Consider the following 18,697-nt stretch of genomic DNA (forward strand, 5'->3'; position numbering starts at 1 on the left):
CTGAAAAAGGATGACTGGCATTCGGCAGAGTCATTCCAGAATTCACCGGGAAGGTGTCCACATGGTGCCTTTTCTCCTGACATTCTGGGCACCACGAGGAATCATTCCTGTCTTCAGCACTAGCAGGAGACTTTTCCTGAACACCTGCTCCTCTTTGGCGTTGTGGGTGTGAAGGGGTCAGAGTGAGCCTGTCTTCATGGAGCTTTCAGACACCATGGGGATAGTGTGGCACAAGTGTCGGGCTCAGGGGGGACGGAGGCTTTCCCCCAGAAAACAGCTGCCGATTCCAGGATGGTCCTCGACCCCTCCTCCCTCTGTTCCTCTGCGTCATGTTTGAATTAAGGCTGTTCTATCGTAGCGGGGGTGTCATGTTAACTGGAAGTGTGCTTTTTTACTGGGCAGTAAGTAAATTAATGGTACATTTGCCAAGGACAGCGAGGTTTGATTTGAGGAATCCAGTGGGGGAAAGGAGAAGGGGCTTGGCTGTGTGGGGACGTGTGTGATGGGAGCAGAATGGAGCAGCCATGCAGGCTGTTGGGATGGAGGGGCCACGCCCGCATTTCCATGGGGTCCGTCGCTGTTTGTGCCACTAGACCTGAACCTCTGTCTCTGCAGTAGTAACGCATCATTCACGTCCCAGCAGGCCAAGTCCTCAGGAAAATGGGGCCAAAAAGTAGAAAACCATGACCGTAGAAGGTAACGGCACATGACTGAGCTTTCTGGGTGGTGCGTCCTTGTGATAAAAACAGTCCTGAGCTGAACACCAGGATGAAAACGAACCGTCCTCCGTGCTGAAGGCGGAAGAGGTGTGCTTGGCTCTCCGCAGTGCCTGCCTGTTTGGGCGGTGATTACTGCAGGTCACACGTGCTGTACAGGAGGAGGGCAGTGAACTCTGGAGCCAGGCTGGCCGGGTGCAAGTCCCAGCTCCATAGCCAGCTCTGTGATCTGGGACAATTCACCTATGTCCTCTGCCTCTCGGTTTCCTCCTCTGTAAAAGGGGGGTAATAGTCGCATCTATCTGAAAGGGCTATGTGAGAATTAAACGACCTTGTAAATGTAAGGGGCCGAGAACAGTATCTGCTCTTGGTGAGCAGAAGGATGACCAAGGAGGTGACCAGCAAAATACCCCTTTCGAAGCCTCAATACTGTTCCATAGTGAGCAAAGACACAGCTCCTCTATGGACGAAGCCATTAATAGTCGATCCTGGCAGGCAGAGTGCAGATTCCTTCGAATCAGAAATTTGAACTCGGGCCAACGACTGCTGTACTGATTGAGTAAATCTTAGGATTTGTTGTTAATGGTAAAGTCTACAAAAACAGAAACAGTCTGAAGGAGTTTGAGAGGGTGTGGGCTCAGCTGCAATCTCTCCTCCCAAGGCCGTTGGTTAACATCATCTCCAGCCCTGTGGAAAGACAGCAGCAGTGAAGAAAATGTCGGACAAACATTTGGTGTGTTTGTACCCTTCTCCCAGAAATCCTAAATGCTTTGCATGTTTCAGCTAATAATTCATTAAAATGGATTATGCTGACCATTTTATAACCTACTTCACTGCTCTCCTGTCTAAATCCATCCCTTTGTGACACATTTTTTACACTTGGCTCATTTTTTCAATTGTGTTTGCTGTCTTACTGCCATGTAAAGGATAAACGTGCATGTCTATGTTGATTTGACAGAGACAGCTAATGCTAAATATGTCTCTGTTCCTTGAAGGTTGACTTGTGATGGTGTCATTTAAGTCTCTTACTTTTTCCCCTTGAGTCAGCAAAATATTCCATGTTACTTTGAGCAAAACTTGCTCACTAGTGTTATGGAGGGTATAAAAGCAAATGGAATAAGTTTCCTGCCTTCAGGAGGATTGAAATCTCAAAGTCGGTATGACAGCAAGGATGGGAGTCGGCTCAGTTTGCAGCTTTTAAAACATGTTGGAATCTTTCCTCTGCCACTTTTAATGGTGAGACCCTGAGCAAATCCTTTCCACAAGCATCAGGCTCCCCATCTATGACATGGAAGTAAAAATAGCAATCTTGACAAAATTGTGATGACTACAGACGTGTACCTAACCTCTTATTTACCGCCTCCCGATAGAAGATATTGTAACTCATCCCATTTGAGAGCAGGTGGTGATCACCCCATCCTGTGAGATTCAAGTATAATAATTATCTGGAATCCCCCATCTGCAGGCGAGGAAGACCCAGCAGCCCTCACAATGTCTTCTGGAAACTGGATTTTGTTTGAAGGGTGAACTGACTCCAAGTTTCTTCTGTTTTCACGTATTGTCCTTCCTACGTGTCTCCTGGGGTTTTTCCCTACCTCCCAATCTACATTAACCTGGTAACAGCCAGCTATGTTTTCTAGAATTCCCCTAAATGGACTCATGCCAAATACTGAATACAGTAGATTGGGAGGGTTCATTAAATCACGATAGAGCATCCTAAAGAAGGAAAGTAGACACCTTTGTTCTTAAAGGGTCTTCAGCCATCCCACCCTGGAGAAGGTTGCTGATTGCCTCTTCTCCTCGGGCAGTCTTGTTACTATGCATCACTTTTTTTTTTTTTTTTTTCCTGAGATGAAGTCTCTGTCACTCAGGCTGGAGTGCAGTGTCATGATCTTGTCTCACTGCAACCTCCATCTCCTGGGTTCAAGTGATTCTCCTGCCTCAGCCTTCCGAGTAGCTGGACTACAGGTATGTGCCACCACACCCAGCTAATTTTTGTATTTTTGGTAGAGACAGGGTTTCACAATATTGGTCAGACTGGTCTTGAACTCTTGACTTCGTGATCCATCCACGTTGGCTTCCCAAAGTGCTAGGATTACAGGCGTGAGTCACCGCACCCGGCCTGCATCACTTTTTATGCCTCGTCTTCATCCTTACAGCTTCTCCTTCCTAGGGGCCTCAACTCCCAACCCTGGAGTAAGGGTCACAACTGTCCATCTTCATGCAACACAGCTTAGTTCCCCTTCTTCTCCTCCCCACCATGCCCTATGGGCTGCTTTTCTACAACCAGAATGGAGACCCAGGGAGATCTGCTAAACTAAGACAGTTCTCACCCCTGGGAGAAAAATCTACTTCCCAGTTCTCAGTCCTGCTAAACTATTGTTAAGATAAAGAAGGACCATGATAAATCCTATTGGCTAAGAGAAGAAGATTCTCCAGGTTGCCATAGGACAAGAGAGGAAGTGACAGAATCTGCAGCCATTTGGTCGAATATGTGATATGTGAGTCATTCTGAGGAATACGTTAAAATTCTGTAGTCAGATCTTGGAAAATGATATTGCCAGTAGAGGGAAGAATGTAACAAAAAACCCAGGCAGAAAACAAACAAGTGTGTGTGGAGAAGAACAATAATGTGATGTGAATGAAGGGTTCGGTGTCATGAGTGAGAAATGGCTGACCGAAAGTAGGGAGATGCAGAGAGGAAGATACCACGGGAAGACTGAACATCACATTAAGTGATTTAGGTGATTCTGCCTGCAGTGCAAATATTTTGGGCTCTGAAGTGAAGTCATCAAAAGGTTTACGTCTGTAATGGAGGATTGGTCTAGATAGCCTCTCAGATCCCACTCGGCTTTGAGATCCTTGATTCCGGGTCGCACCTGCGGGTCTGGAGGGCAGTTCTTCAGGGTCATGAAGGAAGGATTCCAGGAGGCTGGAACATGAAGGACATTCAGGTGACCACATCAAGAGATCAAGTGGGGTAACAAGAGCCTGAACTAGAAGGAATGCAGTGTAAATATGAAGAAGAGGAAATGGGAAACTGACTAGAAACGATAAGTAGAGAAAAAGGGAAACGTGTGATTCCAAGGTTTAGAACAGTATTTGTAAGTTACAGTCCCACAACTTCTTGCAGAAACAGTATCTAAGAGAGTCATTTTAAAAAGAATAGCAAACTTCCAAGTTCCACGGAAAGACATCAGCATCTCTGTGGAGTGAATTGGGGAAAGAGAATGAAGAAGTCTGTTCAACTTTTAGATATACAAAATGTGAATTGAATTGCATGAGTGACACCAACAATGTGAAGATATTTAACAGGAGCTCTTTTTTCCCTTTTTGGCCTGTAGTAGTTAATCCTTCTATCATCATTATCGTCCTTTCTCTAATTTAATGTCTTTGAACCTTTCTTCAAAAATCCACTATGTATAGGTAACATGTTTGTGAGATTATTACTAGACCCTCTAGGAGGTTTCATTAACCCAGTTTTGATAGTTCAGGTAAGTCCTCCACCATTTTTTTTCCAAGTTGTCTTAGCTCTTTTGGGTTCTTTAAATTTCCAGACACATTTTGGAATCTGCTAGTTCATTTCTACTGAAAAAAAATAAAATAAAATCATGCTGGGATTTTGATTGGAATTGCATTAAACCTCTGCTCCACAAGGGCAGAACTGACATCTTAACAATATTGAGCCTGCTGATCCATGAACACAGTATATCACTTCATTTATTTAGTTCTTTAATTTATCTCAGCATCACTGCCTGCTTTACAGTGCATAGATCTTACACATCTTTTGTCAGATTTAGTCTTAATATTACTTTGTAAATTTCCATTTCCAATTATTTCTTTGCCAGTGTATAAAGAGATAAATACTGCTTATGGAAAGTTTGCAAGATACAAGCTAAACCCAAACTCACTTATTAGTAAGTAATTTATTATTAGTAGTTTTAGTGGCTTTTTGTGATTTCAGGAGATTTTCCACACGGGTGATCACGTCACCTGCAGATACAGATAGTTTTAAATCTTATTTTCTAATAAGGGTGCATTTTATGTGTTTTAACTTGCCTTATTGCACTGACTAGACTCCAAAAAAATGCTGAAAAGCAGTGAGAAAAAAGTCATCAGGTGGGATGGTAAATACAGCCCTTGTTCTTCCATTTTGACCTGAAGCACCCAGTGTGATCATTTTCTCATTTGATTTTTGTGAGGACTTTTTGTTTCCTTTTTTTCCAAAAATACACTTTATCTTTTAGGCAGTTTCACGTTCACAGAAAAATTGAGGGAAAGGTGCAGAGAGACCTTCTATATGCCTTCCCTTCCCCCACGTGCACAGCCTCCCCAACTAACAACACTCCTGCCCAGAAGGAGCATTTGTAATAATTGAAGAACCTACGTTGACATATTGTCACCCAGAGTCCACCGTTTACATGAGGGCTCCGTCTTGGTGCTTGTTCTATGGGTTTGAACAAATATGTCATGACATGTATCCACCATGATAGCATCGTACAGAGCAGTTGCACTAAAATCCTAAAAATCTCCGTGTTTCACCTCCTCATCTCTCCCTCTTCCCAACACCTGGGAAGCACGGACATTTTCACTCCATAGTCTGGCCTTTTTCGGGATGTCCTTTAGTTGGAAGCTTACAGTATTTAGTCTTTTCCGAGGGGCCTCTTTTGTGTAGCCGTGCATGTTTAAAGTTCCTACGTGTCTTTTCATGGCTTGACAGCTCACTTCCCTTCAGTGCTAAAGAATATTCCATTGTTTGGATATATCACAGGTTATTTATCCACTCACCTAGTGAAGAACATTTTGGTTTCTTCGTTGCCTCCAAGTTTGAGCAATTATGAATAAAGCTGGAATAAAATGAGCAATTATGATTAAAGCTTCTATAAATGTCCATGTGCAGGTTTTTCTGTGAACACAAGTTTTCAACTCCTTTGGATAAATACCTAAGAGTGCAATTGCTGGAGCACATGTTAAGAGGATATCTCGTGCCCATCAATGATACACTGGATACACAAAATGTGGCACGTATATACCACGGAATACTATGCAACCATAAAAAAGAATGGGTTCCTGTCCTTTACAGGGACATGGATGAAGCTGGAAGCCATCATTCTCAGCAAACTAAAAGAGGAACAGAAAACCAAACACCACATGCTCTCACTCATAAGTGGCAGTTGAACAATGAGATCACATGGACACGGGGAGGGGAACGACACACACGGGGGCCTGTTGGGGGGTGGGGGCAAGAGGAGGGAGGGCATTAGGACAAATACTTCATGCATGCAGGGCTTAAAACCGAGATGATGGGTTGACAGGTGCAGCAAACCCCCATGGCACATGTATACCTATGTAACACACCTGCATATGTATCTAAGAACTTAAAGGAAAATGTAAAAATAAAAAATAGGGAGTATAGTTTGGTAAGACAATGTGATAATTTTACAAACACAAAACATGTCATACCCACTTCCCCACCTCCCTCAAGTGCTTTCAACAGCATCCTGTTGCTGTTATTAAGAGAATAAAGCATCTACCATCATCTCCCAGCCCCTGCCTGCCTGCCTTCATTCTTGTCTTGTGCCACTTTCTCCCGTGTTTACTTCCTTGCACGTGCCTGTTTCCTGCTGCAAGAGGCATTCCGCACGCACCCCCATCTCTGTTTAGACCGTGGTGTCCCTACACTCCACCCCCCTCAACAAGCAACCTCTACTTCTCTCCAGACTGCAAGGGGATCATACCTTCCAGAATGCATCGGTTTTCTACCTCTCATCCCAAGATACGCCAGATTCTTTTACAGCATAAATTTAGAGAACCCCGCTTCCCTTTCTTTGGTGCGCTTTCCTCAATTCTTCATCAGAAACCCATTAGACTGATTGTCATATTAGTGCCCATTCTCCCCATCAGGCCGCAAGTTCGTGTGAGCAGGGGCCACAGTCATGTTGGTGAACCACGGTATTCTCAGTGACTATCCATGTGCTTAGAAAGTATTTGCTGAATGAGTCAATGGGTCTGCAGTTCCAACCAAAGCTAGAAGCTTGACTTTGGAAGAATGAAAGTAGATAACATCTCCAAAGCAGACCCCATAGCATGAAAAAAGAAAGGAAGAACGGAGGCAGAGCTGAAGGATGAATATTGGCACAGGAGTAGGTGAGAGTTTGATGTAGTTTGAACTACATCAAAATCTTAAGAGTAGCCATTTCAGGATGACAAGAGAACAATGTGTTGTTTTTGTTCATTCTTTTCAACATTTGCAAAGTTTTTTGCCTTGAGTGTAGTCACTTTTGCAATCAGAGGTTACAGTGCTTGATGGAATGAGGCCATGAAGCACACACACCACCGAGTTTCTAACACAGAGCAATCTGTGAGGAAGGATGGAGACACAGGAAAGGTTCATTTTAAAGCAATGCAAGTGTTTTTTTCATAAAGGCAAAAGACATTTTTTGAAGTGTTTGCATCACACACAAGTCTGCTAAATTTGGTCAAAAAACAGAGAAAACAGTAACAGAGGAACACTTTAGCCCACAAGGAGACCAGCACACCCAGCTCGAGACCACTCCAGATGAGGAGTGGAGAGTGGTTTCCTCACAGCTGACCCACAGGATCGGGTAACACAAGCAGAAGGGAAACATGGGGACCACAGAGACATCAGACTGTGGACTTCATAGCAAGAGACAGCAACACAAACTAGCGGAGTAATTAAAAACTATGGTAAAAAGAGGTCCACATTCTATTTTAACCTGAAATCAGTGGCACGGGGACCACCACACCACCCTGCAGTTGCCTCCTCCCTCCCCCACACACAGCAGCCTCCTGGGACAACATCCTACTTCCAACTTGCAGTTGCCTCCCGTCCCACCCCCCCACAGTGGCCCCCTACGACATCATCGTACTTCCACCCTGCAGCTGCCTCCCATCCCCAACACACAGCAGCCTCCTGGGACAACTTCCTACTTGCCGGCCACAGCCTGGAGCCCCCAAAGCATGGAGGGGCTTAGCCGAGCCACACAGCATTCCCCCTTCACACCTGGGAAGTCAGCCCCTCACTGAAGTGGGTCCTGTGCCCACCAGCTGTGCACGATCAGAGGTGTGAGGTTATGGACCTGGTCACCCACTGTGCAGAGAGGCGTGAGGTCATGGACCTAGTCACCCGTTGTGCACGAGCAGAGGTGTGCAAGGTTCCAGACCTGGTCACCCACTATGCACAATCAGAGGTGTGAGGTGATGGACCCGGTCACCCGCTGGGTATGAATAGAGGTGTGGGTGGTTAGTGACCTGGTCACCAGCTCTGCACAATCAGAGCCATGCGAAGTTGCAGACCTGGTCACCAGCTGCACCCAATCAGAAGCTTTTGAGGTTAGGGACCTGGTCACCTGCTGTGCACAGAAGTGTGAGGTTATGGACCTCGTCACCCGCTGTGCATGATCAGAGGTGGGCCAGGTTAGGGACCATGTGCGTGGTGATGGACCTGATCAGCAGCCAAGACACCTGCCGTTTCCAGTGTCATCCCGGCTTCTTTCAAAACTGGAAAAGTCTTCAGATATTTCCCAAAAGCTTGTCCATCTTTGAAAACGATATGCGTGTGCACAGGTGATACCGATGACTGAAGATTGAAGGTTAGAGCATTCCAGCCCCATGCCCATGTCCCATCCCATCTGCGAAAACTTGAGCACAAACATCTCCCTCTCTGAAGCTCCCTGAACCCTGTGGCAGGCCTGAGACTCAGGTCCAGTGTCCTGTCAGTTACACTGAACAAAATGTCATTCAACACTGGCCATGGGCCCTGTGCTTTAAAAACCACATATAAATCTCCCAAAGAACTACAATCTATGAAAGCTTTCATGGCTAGTATTTTAGGAAGACTGATCAGTCTTGACCTAAATCAAAGCCGACACTGCCCAAATGCACTCTAACCCCAGCTTCGTGCACAGGCAGCCATCGCCTGGCCGTCAGGGTGACCAGCAGCCTGGGCACAGACAGGACCAGCGCCGGTCCCTCCCTGCACCTTAAGGGGGCTTCTGAGCTGCTGTCCATGATCAGTGATGGTGACGCCCAGAGCAGCTTTCCGGGAAAGCAGTAAACCTTTCAGGTCCTCACCTCACGAGGATGGCCATGTATAAATCAACCGCCTTTGTTACTGCCCTGCCATTCTCAAAGAGGAGATGGGTTAAACTTCTTTATCCACATGCCCAACACAAGGCACACCTGCCCCAGCACGAGGCTCATCTACTTAATCCCGGGAAACTCACACAACCCACAATCAGAGGCCGCGCACAATCAGAGGCCGCGCACAATCCGAGACTGAGCACAATCAGAGACCACACACAATCAGAGGCTGCACAGAGACCACACACAGAGACCCACACAATCAGGGGCCACAAAGAGGCCAGAGGCCACAATCAGAGACTATACACAATCACAGGATGTGCACAATCAGAGGCCATGCACAGTCTCTGCAACCTCATCAGAAACTGTTTCTGACCATTCACCTGAGGCCACCAAGTTTAAATGAGAGGCCCAGGTTTTAAAAGACAGCAGGAGTTCTCTGAAGGCAAACTCCGTGCATTCCACCATCAGCACCATTTGTGCCTGTCACGGTCAGGAAGAACCACAACCACGTCTCGGTGCCCTTGCAGTGCAGGGCGCTGCGTTTCTCCCCCTTTCCAAACCCGCGGCGGCTCCTGGCGACCCAGCGCCTCTGCTCAGCCACACGCCCCCAAGGCCTTCCTCCCTCACCCCACAGGGGAGCTCCGGCAGCCGGGCTATCTGGCTCATCACTCCGATTCAGTCACTTACACCCTCATTCCAGGCTGAAAATCTCTTCTGAAAATATCCAAATCTTACCCACGTCAGGCTCCATCTTTTCCCCAGAGCTCCTCATCCCCTCCAGAGCAGCAGCCCTGGTGCCCGTGCAGCCGGGGCCTGTGGGCAGATCCGTGGGCTCAGAATGCCCAGCCCCTCAGCCCCTCTGTGTGTCCCCTTACTCCCTGCTCCCTGGCGTTAATGCCCTCCGTCTTCGATTTCCTGATAGGCAAAAGGGGGTTAATTCTAAGAGTGCTAACCGAACTGGATCACTTAACACCATGTCGGGCCCAGAATACCCCTTGATCAATGACAGGTATTGCTGCGCTGTTACCATTGCGCTGGGTCCAGGTTTCCTGTGAGCCCTTTAGGCTCTTTGCCGTAAAGGCCACTCAATGGTCCTGTCCAAGCCTGTCTGTGGCAGATGGACAGGTGAGTGGCCGATGCACACGTGTGATGCTGAATGGGATCGTGCAAAGCTGGCCCCGCGTATTGTGGTCAACGTAAGAAAAAAGTCGCCCATGCTTGCTTGCTGCTGCCCTGCGGTGTCCAGAAGGAGCCGCTTAAAGGCAACTGCGCCGCACCTACCTTCTTGGAAGGAGACGGCAAGACCAGACTGGCTGGAGCTGGGAAGTTGTGCGCTACAGATCAGGGCTGCGTAACCCAGGGAAGGCATCACTCGAAACACGTGCTGGAGGGCAGCCAATCCGACCCGACCGTCCACCTCCAGGGTCAGCCATGGGACTCCACTTGATGTGTCATCCTGATCACCCCTCACAGAGCAAATGAGCCTTTGACTTCAGCCTGTCCTAGGTACAACACTGACTCCCACCTCCCACGTCCTGAACCAGCCTGTTCCGGGGATTGCTGTGGAGGTAGAGGAGCAGGCCCAAGACATCTAGTGGCATTTCCTGGCAAGGACACTCACCATGCTCGACCATAAAACTCGGGTCAACTGGTTTTTCGGAGGGACTGTAATTTACTTGTGGCACGCATGGATACTGATTGACCCAGGGAGGGGCACGGAGGAGGCTGAAGGAAAACCCATGGTGACTGCGCCAGACATTCCCGCACACACCGACATCTTCAGACTGGGGCGGCGTCCTAGTCTTACAATCAAACCGAAAGCCCAGAGAAACTAGGGACCTTGTCCAAGACCAGCAACAGGTATGTGGGCAGCTGGGATTCAACTAAGTCCTTTCCTGGATCCATCCGCGCTGCTCCCTGCCCCCACTCCCACCACCCCGCCATGGCCCCCGATAGACACAGCAGGTCTGAACATCAGGCACCCCGCACGCAGAGTACGGAGCAGAGCCGGCTTCCGCAGTGGGATCTCACACACATCCCACTCCCCTTCTTGCCGAATGCCTCGGGACTCTGTGCGGTCAAGTCTGCAGATGTGGCCTCACTCTGCGCTAGGAGATCTGGGTGGCCGGCAACGTTTTGCAGAGTGCTCCTCCAGACGGGGCTCGTCGGCTGATCCATGAGACACAGGACACCTGAGAGAAGGGCCGACAAACCCCACAAAGTCGCTCCCAACATGGAGAGGACAGGACCACAGCGGGGCTCTCGCAGTCCACGCTTTGGACAGGTCTTGCTGCAAACTGTGGTGCTCGTCAGGCGCGAGGAAGTTTCCCAGGGCAGGAGCTCTAAGTGACACAGCAAAAGCGACACAGGCGATGCAGCAGGATGTACTTCAGCTCAGGGCTCAGGAACCACGGGGTGCAGCGTGGCCTGCAGCAAACCAGACACATCAGAAGCCAATGTCCCACCTTTTACATTCAGTGACATTGAACGGAGGGAGTTATATGTAGCAATCATCTTCCTGGGGGACCCGTACAGCACGCATGACCACCGACACTGACCACGAGTCCTTCCTAGGTCCTGGGGGCTACCCCACTTTACACGCACGGTTCCATGCACAAATCTACGCGTGGCAGTTGTTAGGCCCAGCTTAGAGATGAGGAAAACGCTGCTGGAAAAGCTAAGTGAGAAAATCAGACTTCAGCACACCTGCCATCTCCAAGACCACTACTACTGTATGTGCTAGGGTCTCAAGGGTTGGGTGTGTGGCATTTTAAGGGACTAATTGTAGGTGGTTTTCTTCTCTCCTACACCTGTTTAGCCTGAACGTGCACGTACATGCTCTGCTGCAGGTGCACTGCCGTATGTAGACCAGCAATGCTCTTTCCTGCCTCGGGTTCTCGTCACTGCCTTCCGGAAAATCTCACCTGCTTTACAGCCAAGCCAGGTAGGCCTGGTCAGCCGCACAGTGAAACTCCTGCAGTGTCAGAGCTAAGTGCTGGCTGAGACTTTAACGGCGAAGACAGTGGAGTAATGGGGATAAACTGAGCAAAACTGTATTGTAACGCAGATGAACGTCTAGAAGCAAAAGAAACTGACACCCCTGAGAGCAGGCGACTGTCTCTTACTATGATGTTAATAGCAGCTTGCTGTTTCCAGTGTCTCCGTGTGCCAGGGTTTCCAGTCAGCGTTTGTGTTTATCTGCTCTTGGGCTACCTGATCAAACCTCTGCAGAGATCAGGGATATCTAAATTGACCCAGTATCTGCAGGCTGGCTGCTCAGAGGCCGTGGTGTGGAACGGCCAGGACATCGCTTAGTCATACGGGGCACAAGCATGTCACTTGCCACTCCTGTCTTTCTGTTTCATCAAACCCTCTTTTCTCCTGAATATTGACCATAGCAAAGTCATTAGCCTTTGAGATGCATTTGAAACATCAACTTGCTTTGTTCAAGAGGTTTAAGACACACGTAAGTCTTTCTTGCCATGCTCAACACACACAGCCGGCCGTTTCTGAAGTCAGTGTTTCTGGAACAAAAGCCTCGGCCTGCCCCAGTGAACATTCACACTGAGCACACTGTCGCAAGGCTGCTTGGCCAACCAGCAGGGGGCAGGAGAGAGCTGCAGGGGCCACGTGGGGTCCCTGCAAAGGCGCCTCACTCCCTCAAATCAAGACCGGTGCCTCCTGCCAATCCAGCGGCTTCCTCCAAGGGGAGGAGGCCTCTTCAGCTGCTACTGCACTGATTTCAGACGGCTCAGCCAATGGGGCAACAGATTCAACAGAGTTCCATGTTGTTTAAGGAAAACTTCTGTTACCAGGCAACCTTAGTACCATATTCAACGTAAAATAACCAACAACATTGTTTCCAAAACAACATGCTACTAGTGCCTTATCCTTCAATGCTGCTTAAACACGGAAAAGTATGAGGAAAAAAGAGCATGGCACTTACTTCTTAAAAAATAACACCTCTTCCAGGTTATTTTTACCCCTATCATAAAGACTTAGAACTGTGGATTCCCTACAGGAATGTGGAGTGGGGTTGGATCCCCACACTGACCCAGCCTCACCCCAGGTCAGTCATCCCCCCACCACGGGGTTCACACCTCTCCAGACACTGTCACCTCATCAAGGAAAGGTGGTGTCTCTGAGCTCTCTTCGCAGGAAGCACCCGAACGGGAGCTAGAGACACAGACACACCCACAACTACTTTGAAATCCTAAACATATTTAAGGACTTCATTATTAGTTTTTTAAAACTGTAAGAACAAAGTGACCCTGGTTTTAACCTCTCTGTCACAATAACACCGTGTACATCTGTCTTTTGCTATTTGTTCCTTCTCCAGCAGCTGCTGCCTGGCTGGCCGACTGCAGAAGAACAGCCTCTGGTACTCCCGGGAAGCCCTCGGTAAAAGCGTGAACACCACGATCACGTCTCAGGACGCCGCACATGTTAGGGTCGCCCACAGACCGCCATTCCCAGTGCCTAGAAGGCACTGAACGGGCCTCCTGTTCTTTGTAAATGTCAACTTTCCTAAGCTAAGTTTTCTTGAAAATTTTTAACTGCAGTCCACACGTACTTCTTTGTGCCTTGTTTTTATCCTAGAGGAATACTTTTATGGAAAATTAAGCTTGCAAGGTTGAAGGATTTTCTGAAAGTCGACTCCTAATCCTGGAAGAAAAAAAAAAATGGGCCAAATGTGGTGCTCACGCCTGTAATCCCAGCAGTTTTGGAGGTTGAGGCCAGGAGATTGCTTGAGCCCAGGAGCTCGAGACTAGCCTGGAAAACATGGCAAAACCCTGTCTCTACTAAAAATACCAATAATAATAATAATAATAAAGCTGGGCATGGTGACGTGTGTCTAGTCACAGCAACTCAGGAAGCTGAGGTGGGAAGATCACCTGAGCCCAGGAGGTGAAGGCTGCAGTCAGCCCAGATTTGCATCACTGCACTCCAGCTTGGGCGACAGAGTGAGACACCGTCTCGAAAAAACAAAAAGCAAAAACAACTGTATAAATCATTATAGAAGGGAGCTGGCCAGGCGCAGTGGCTCACGCCTGTAATCCCAGCAATTTGGGAGGTCGAGGTGGGCAGATCACCTGAGGTCAGGAGTTTGAGACCAGCCTGGACACTATGGCAAAACCCCATCTCTAATAAAAATACAAAAATTAGCGGGGCATGGTGGTGGGTACCTGTAATCCCAACTACTGGGGAGGCTGAGGCAGGAGAAGCACTTCAACCCTGGAGGCGGAAGTTGCAGTGGGCCGAGACTGCGTCACTGCACTCCAGCCTGGGCAACAAGAGTGAGAGTCCACTTCAAAACATAAAAATAAAAATCAAGGGAGCTAATGTTTTTCATTTAAAGGAAGGGAGAAGAACATTCAGTATTTATACCTCTCAAGCACACATCTCCAGTGGTGTCCTAAAGTATTCAAGATACACATTCCTACAAATATAGCTCAACACTACTCACCAAGTTACATGCTAAAAGCACATGCATTGTAAGAATGCTACATTATATTTTTTGAGCATCTGTATCCAATATTTTAGCATACTGGCAGTTTTCCCTTCAGGTGCTGTATGCCTAAATTATTACATGTTTAGTCATTCATTTTAGAATTTATGACTATTATGCTTTAGGCAATAAACATAAGCTACTAAATTAATGACTTAGGGGAAAAGTTACTAAGTTAACTTGGAAGTTAAACTTTGCAAACTGAATTTGTTGGACCTCATTCAAGCTAGATGATCAGTTTTTTAAATTGTTTCCTGTGTGTTTCCCTCCAGGATGGAAATAGCTTCACTCTCATCCACTGTGCACACTGCAGCCCACGCCTCTCGTCTACCGCGCCACACTGCAGCCTGCAATTCACCCTGTACCAGGCTTTCCACACCGTACCTGAAAGTCACTAAGTATAACCAAGAAGGAAATGAAAAGCAGATAAATGACCTCCACCCCTACATCCAGCATGCAAATGTTAAACATTCATCAAAGTAAAACCAAAATCCCACGTTAGCTCACGATTGTAACTGGTAGAGTTATGTGCATGGCAATTTAAAAAGTCTAGTTAAGTAAAAACCTAATTGAGACTCTCAAGAAAGACATCTGCAAAGATTGACAGTGAGGAGAGGACTTCACTCTGCATCCAGCCTGTTCTGGAAGCCACGGCCAAATATCAGGTTGTATAGATCCGAAAAGCAGGAAAAAACAAGTGTTGAAAGGTGTACAGTCTCAGCAATGTACAAATTCGATGTAGGATGCTCAGAAACCTTGAATTTCCAATCAGGAAACAGCAACATGAGCAAGTTTCCCAGCAGTGCCCACTTTCTACCTACGGCACGTGTAACAGTTACGCTGGCCACCTCCGGGGGAACAGAGGCTTCCTGGTCACATTCGCTCTGGCAGCCACACAGCTGGCCCCGCCAAACACCTGTCTAATACTGAGGAACCACTCTCTCCCTGGGCTTTGCTCACTCTAGCCAGGAGAGCATATTTACAGAGTACTTTACTGAGTCCTCGTTCAATGCGTCAAGCTTGTTGAAGGCAGGGCAACCCCATTCCTGGCCCAATTAAGTGAACTGAGCAGAGCAAATGCCTCCAGTTGGACGGCACTCAGTCACAACAGCAGTGGCCACTGTTCACAGGGCGCTGGCTTCGTGCCGAGAACAGTTACAAGCGTCTTCTCTCTGTCCGAGGAATGTGCACTGCAACCCTGTGGGGCCGTTTGCAACGTCCACCAGAGTTCTGAGGCAGCCAAGTCCAGGCTGTCCGTGGGCCTTGCCACGTGGCCGTCCACGTCCCCTGCAGATCAGACCTCACTGCAGGGACCATGGGTTCCAGGGCTGCCTTGAGGCACATGCTCCCTTCACCACCTCCTCCTGGCCCCTGACATCAACCCTCACCACTGCTGCCAACACTTGATTTTCTGATGGCTCCTGAGGGGCCTGTTCTGCCCTTCCCTGCTGCCTGCGTCCGGCTTGGAGGGTACCCACATCAACGCCAACACTCACGTAATCACCAACCTTTCCACGGGGCTTGATGCCTAGGAGTCTCAATATCAGAAAGTCAGATTCCTGTGCTTGTTGGAGAATTTCTTCCCATTGTACAAGTGAAGGAGATAAAATTCTAGGTGCCTGCAATAACCTCATTTCCACAACGAAGCAACTTCAGCAGTAGCACAAAACAAACAAACAAAAAAAGCTTTTTTTTTTTAAACTTCTTTTATACAAGCTAAATACAATTTAATTTTTACATCCACGTTCTCATCAGCTCCCACCTGGTGAGCAGGCAAATAGTAATTTTCAAAGAAACAAATTGTTGCATAATTTTAACACTTAGCATTATCACTATTAAGCAAGAAGTATCCCAAAAATACATGATGATCTTGTTCTCACGTTCAAAAATTGATTGTCACACAGTGAAATAACACTTAATGCAAAGGAAATTTTCTTTTCAGGTATCTGTTCTGGAAAAGAAAAAAAAAAAGATTTCTGGCAAAGAGATAAACATTAATTATGTAACAATCCAAAATGCCTCTGGGAAAAATGATGTCATCCAATTAGTTCTTTGAAGTGTTACAAATGCAGCTGAGTTTTAATAGTAATTTCTCCATAATTATCAAAAGAGTCTTTAAAAATCTTAGTGCTGAAATAACTATAAATGGATATAATACGCAAAGCAGAAGAGTTAACATTTGGGGTAGATTTTGGCCCATATTTTTAACATATGCATAGTTATTCACCTAGTTGAAGCTTATCCCTCTCCTCCTAGGCTCTTCAAGACTGATTTTCAAACATAGACTGGCTTTTGGTACATGAAGGCAGCTTTAAAAGATGTCAGGATCAGGCCGGGCACAGTGGCTCAAGCCTGTAATCCCAGTATTTTAGGAGGGCAAGGTGGGCCGATCATTTGAGGCAAGGAGTTCGAGACCAGCCTGACCAATATGGCAAAACCCAGCCTATATTAAATATTTTTGTAATTAGCCAAGCGTGGTGGCACACACCTATAATCCCAGCTACTTGGGAGGCTGAGGCAGGGAGAACTGCTTGAAACCAGGAGGCGGAGGTTGCAGTGAGCCAAGATCGCACCACTGCACTCCAGCTTGGGCGACAAAGAGAGACGGTCTCAAACTAGAACTTAGCCCTCAGGAAAAGCATTGAGCACCCCCCACCCAAACCAACCCAAGGAATCACATGGCAATGGTTATCATCTGATTTCGACAAATAAAGTTCTGTTCTCCCCTCTGAACACAATGGTAAACACCTGCCATCAGCCCACAGAAACTCCCAGGACCCAGTAACACTGGACTAGCAAGATCAATGGGCCACGTATGCAGGGTTCAGCAGCAGAAAGTCATGGCACCGAGAATGGTGTGTGCTCAAACCAGATTCCTTGCTTTCGGGGTGAAGGGGCTTCCCGGGAAAATCTAGTCCAGTTGGATGGTTTCCACTTCCACCATGAGGAGGAAATGGGGGGTTTCCTGAGGGCACTGACAGGACCTGGGTCTCTGCCCCTTTGTCCTCTGTCCTGTTATGGGATGAGGGTGGGCTGAAGGCAGGTTTCCCCTACATCTTCCGGGCAGGAGAGATGGAGCTGACAAGTGGACGACGCTTTTTCCAAAACGTTCCCATGTTTATAACCTGTTATCAACCTGTTTTCCCTGGAGATCAGTGAAGCAGCATCATTGATTCTCTTCCATTAGGGACAACCCGGTGTTACGGGAGGCAGGAGACGACATGCGAGCTGGTCTGAGTCAGTCACTTGTGTCTGGTCCCCAGCGTGCTCGTCTATCAAATGGGCGGCCCCACAGACCAGTGACTTTGAACCAGAGTTCCATGGAGGTTGCCCAAGGACAGGGAGGGGGAAGAGGGGGAAGAGGAGGAAGAGGAGGGAGGAGGAAGAGGAAGGAAGGAAGAAGGGGAGGAAGGAAGGAAGAAGGGGAGAGGAAGGAAGGAAGGAAGGAAGAAGGGAAGGGGAAGGAAGAAGGGGAGGGGGCGGAAGAGGAGTGTGGAGGGAGGAGTGTGGAGGGAGGAGTGTGGAGGGAGCACTGTGGAGGGAGCAGTGTGGAAGGAGGAGCAGAAGGGGGGTTCTCTGAGGAGGAGGGCCAAGTTTTTGTGGTGTCTTGGAGTCAGAGGTGGCAGTGGCTTGGGCTCTAGGCCCTCTGTTGCATAGTTTTAGGCTTTAACTATTTATATTTGTGGACTCTTTAAAAGATTTAATTTGAAGGAAACCGGAGTTGGGGATACCTTGCTTCTAAAACACAATTTCTCAAGCCTGAGACTAAGTGCTAGGCATTGCTCATTCTGTTACAATCATTTCCTCCTATTTAAAATCAGCCACACACCCCCAATCTCTCTTCAGGGCAAACATCTTTTCCGAGGATCTCAAACAGCAGAGCGAGCGGCCCGTGACCCCAGCCGTGGGCACGAGGAGTGAAGAGGAGACGTGTGGAGAGGGCTGCTGATGACATGAGAGGTAGAGGCCCGGCACCTCCCTCCAGGGGCTGTGCTCCTCCAGGCCTAAAGGACATCCTCGCCTCTGGGGTGAACAAGCAGCACAAACTATCAACACTTATTCCAAAAGAACAGGAAGAAAATTCAAACGAAGTTAATACAGTTACCCCAACACAACACTGCAGCAGCCCAGAAACAGGAGGGCCACTGAGCCTGAGGTGGGCGGTTCCAATAGCAGGACAGCGACGTTGGCATTAGGGCTTTTCGGCAAAGAAAAAAAAAAAAAAAAAGACACAAAAGGTAACATAGGCCACCCATTATTTCCTGCCAGTGGAAAGACACCCACAGGCCCCCAGATGCCAACGGCCCCTTGGGAACGAGCTCACGCAGCACTTCAGGTCTTCGCACGAGCAGGCACGTGGTGTCCT

General features: G+C 47.9%; 1 long non-coding RNA gene across 1 annotated transcript; it reads left to right on the plus strand.

The window, feature by feature from the left end:
• Nucleotides 1-11,634: 11,634 nt before the first annotated feature.
• Nucleotides 11,635-14,152, plus strand: LOC144333295 (uncharacterized). The gene is made up of 2 exons (XR_013401840.1): nt 11,635-11,766; nt 13,162-14,152. It is a non-coding gene; the product is annotated as an uncharacterized LOC144333295 (long non-coding RNA).
• The last annotated feature ends 4,545 nt before the right edge of the window (nt 14,153-18,697 follow it).

Source organism: Macaca mulatta, chromosome 12, assembly GCF_049350105.2.
Source record: "Macaca mulatta isolate MMU2019108-1 chromosome 12, T2T-MMU8v2.0, whole genome shotgun sequence".
Taxonomy (NCBI): Eukaryota; Metazoa; Chordata; class Mammalia; order Primates; family Cercopithecidae; genus Macaca; species Macaca mulatta.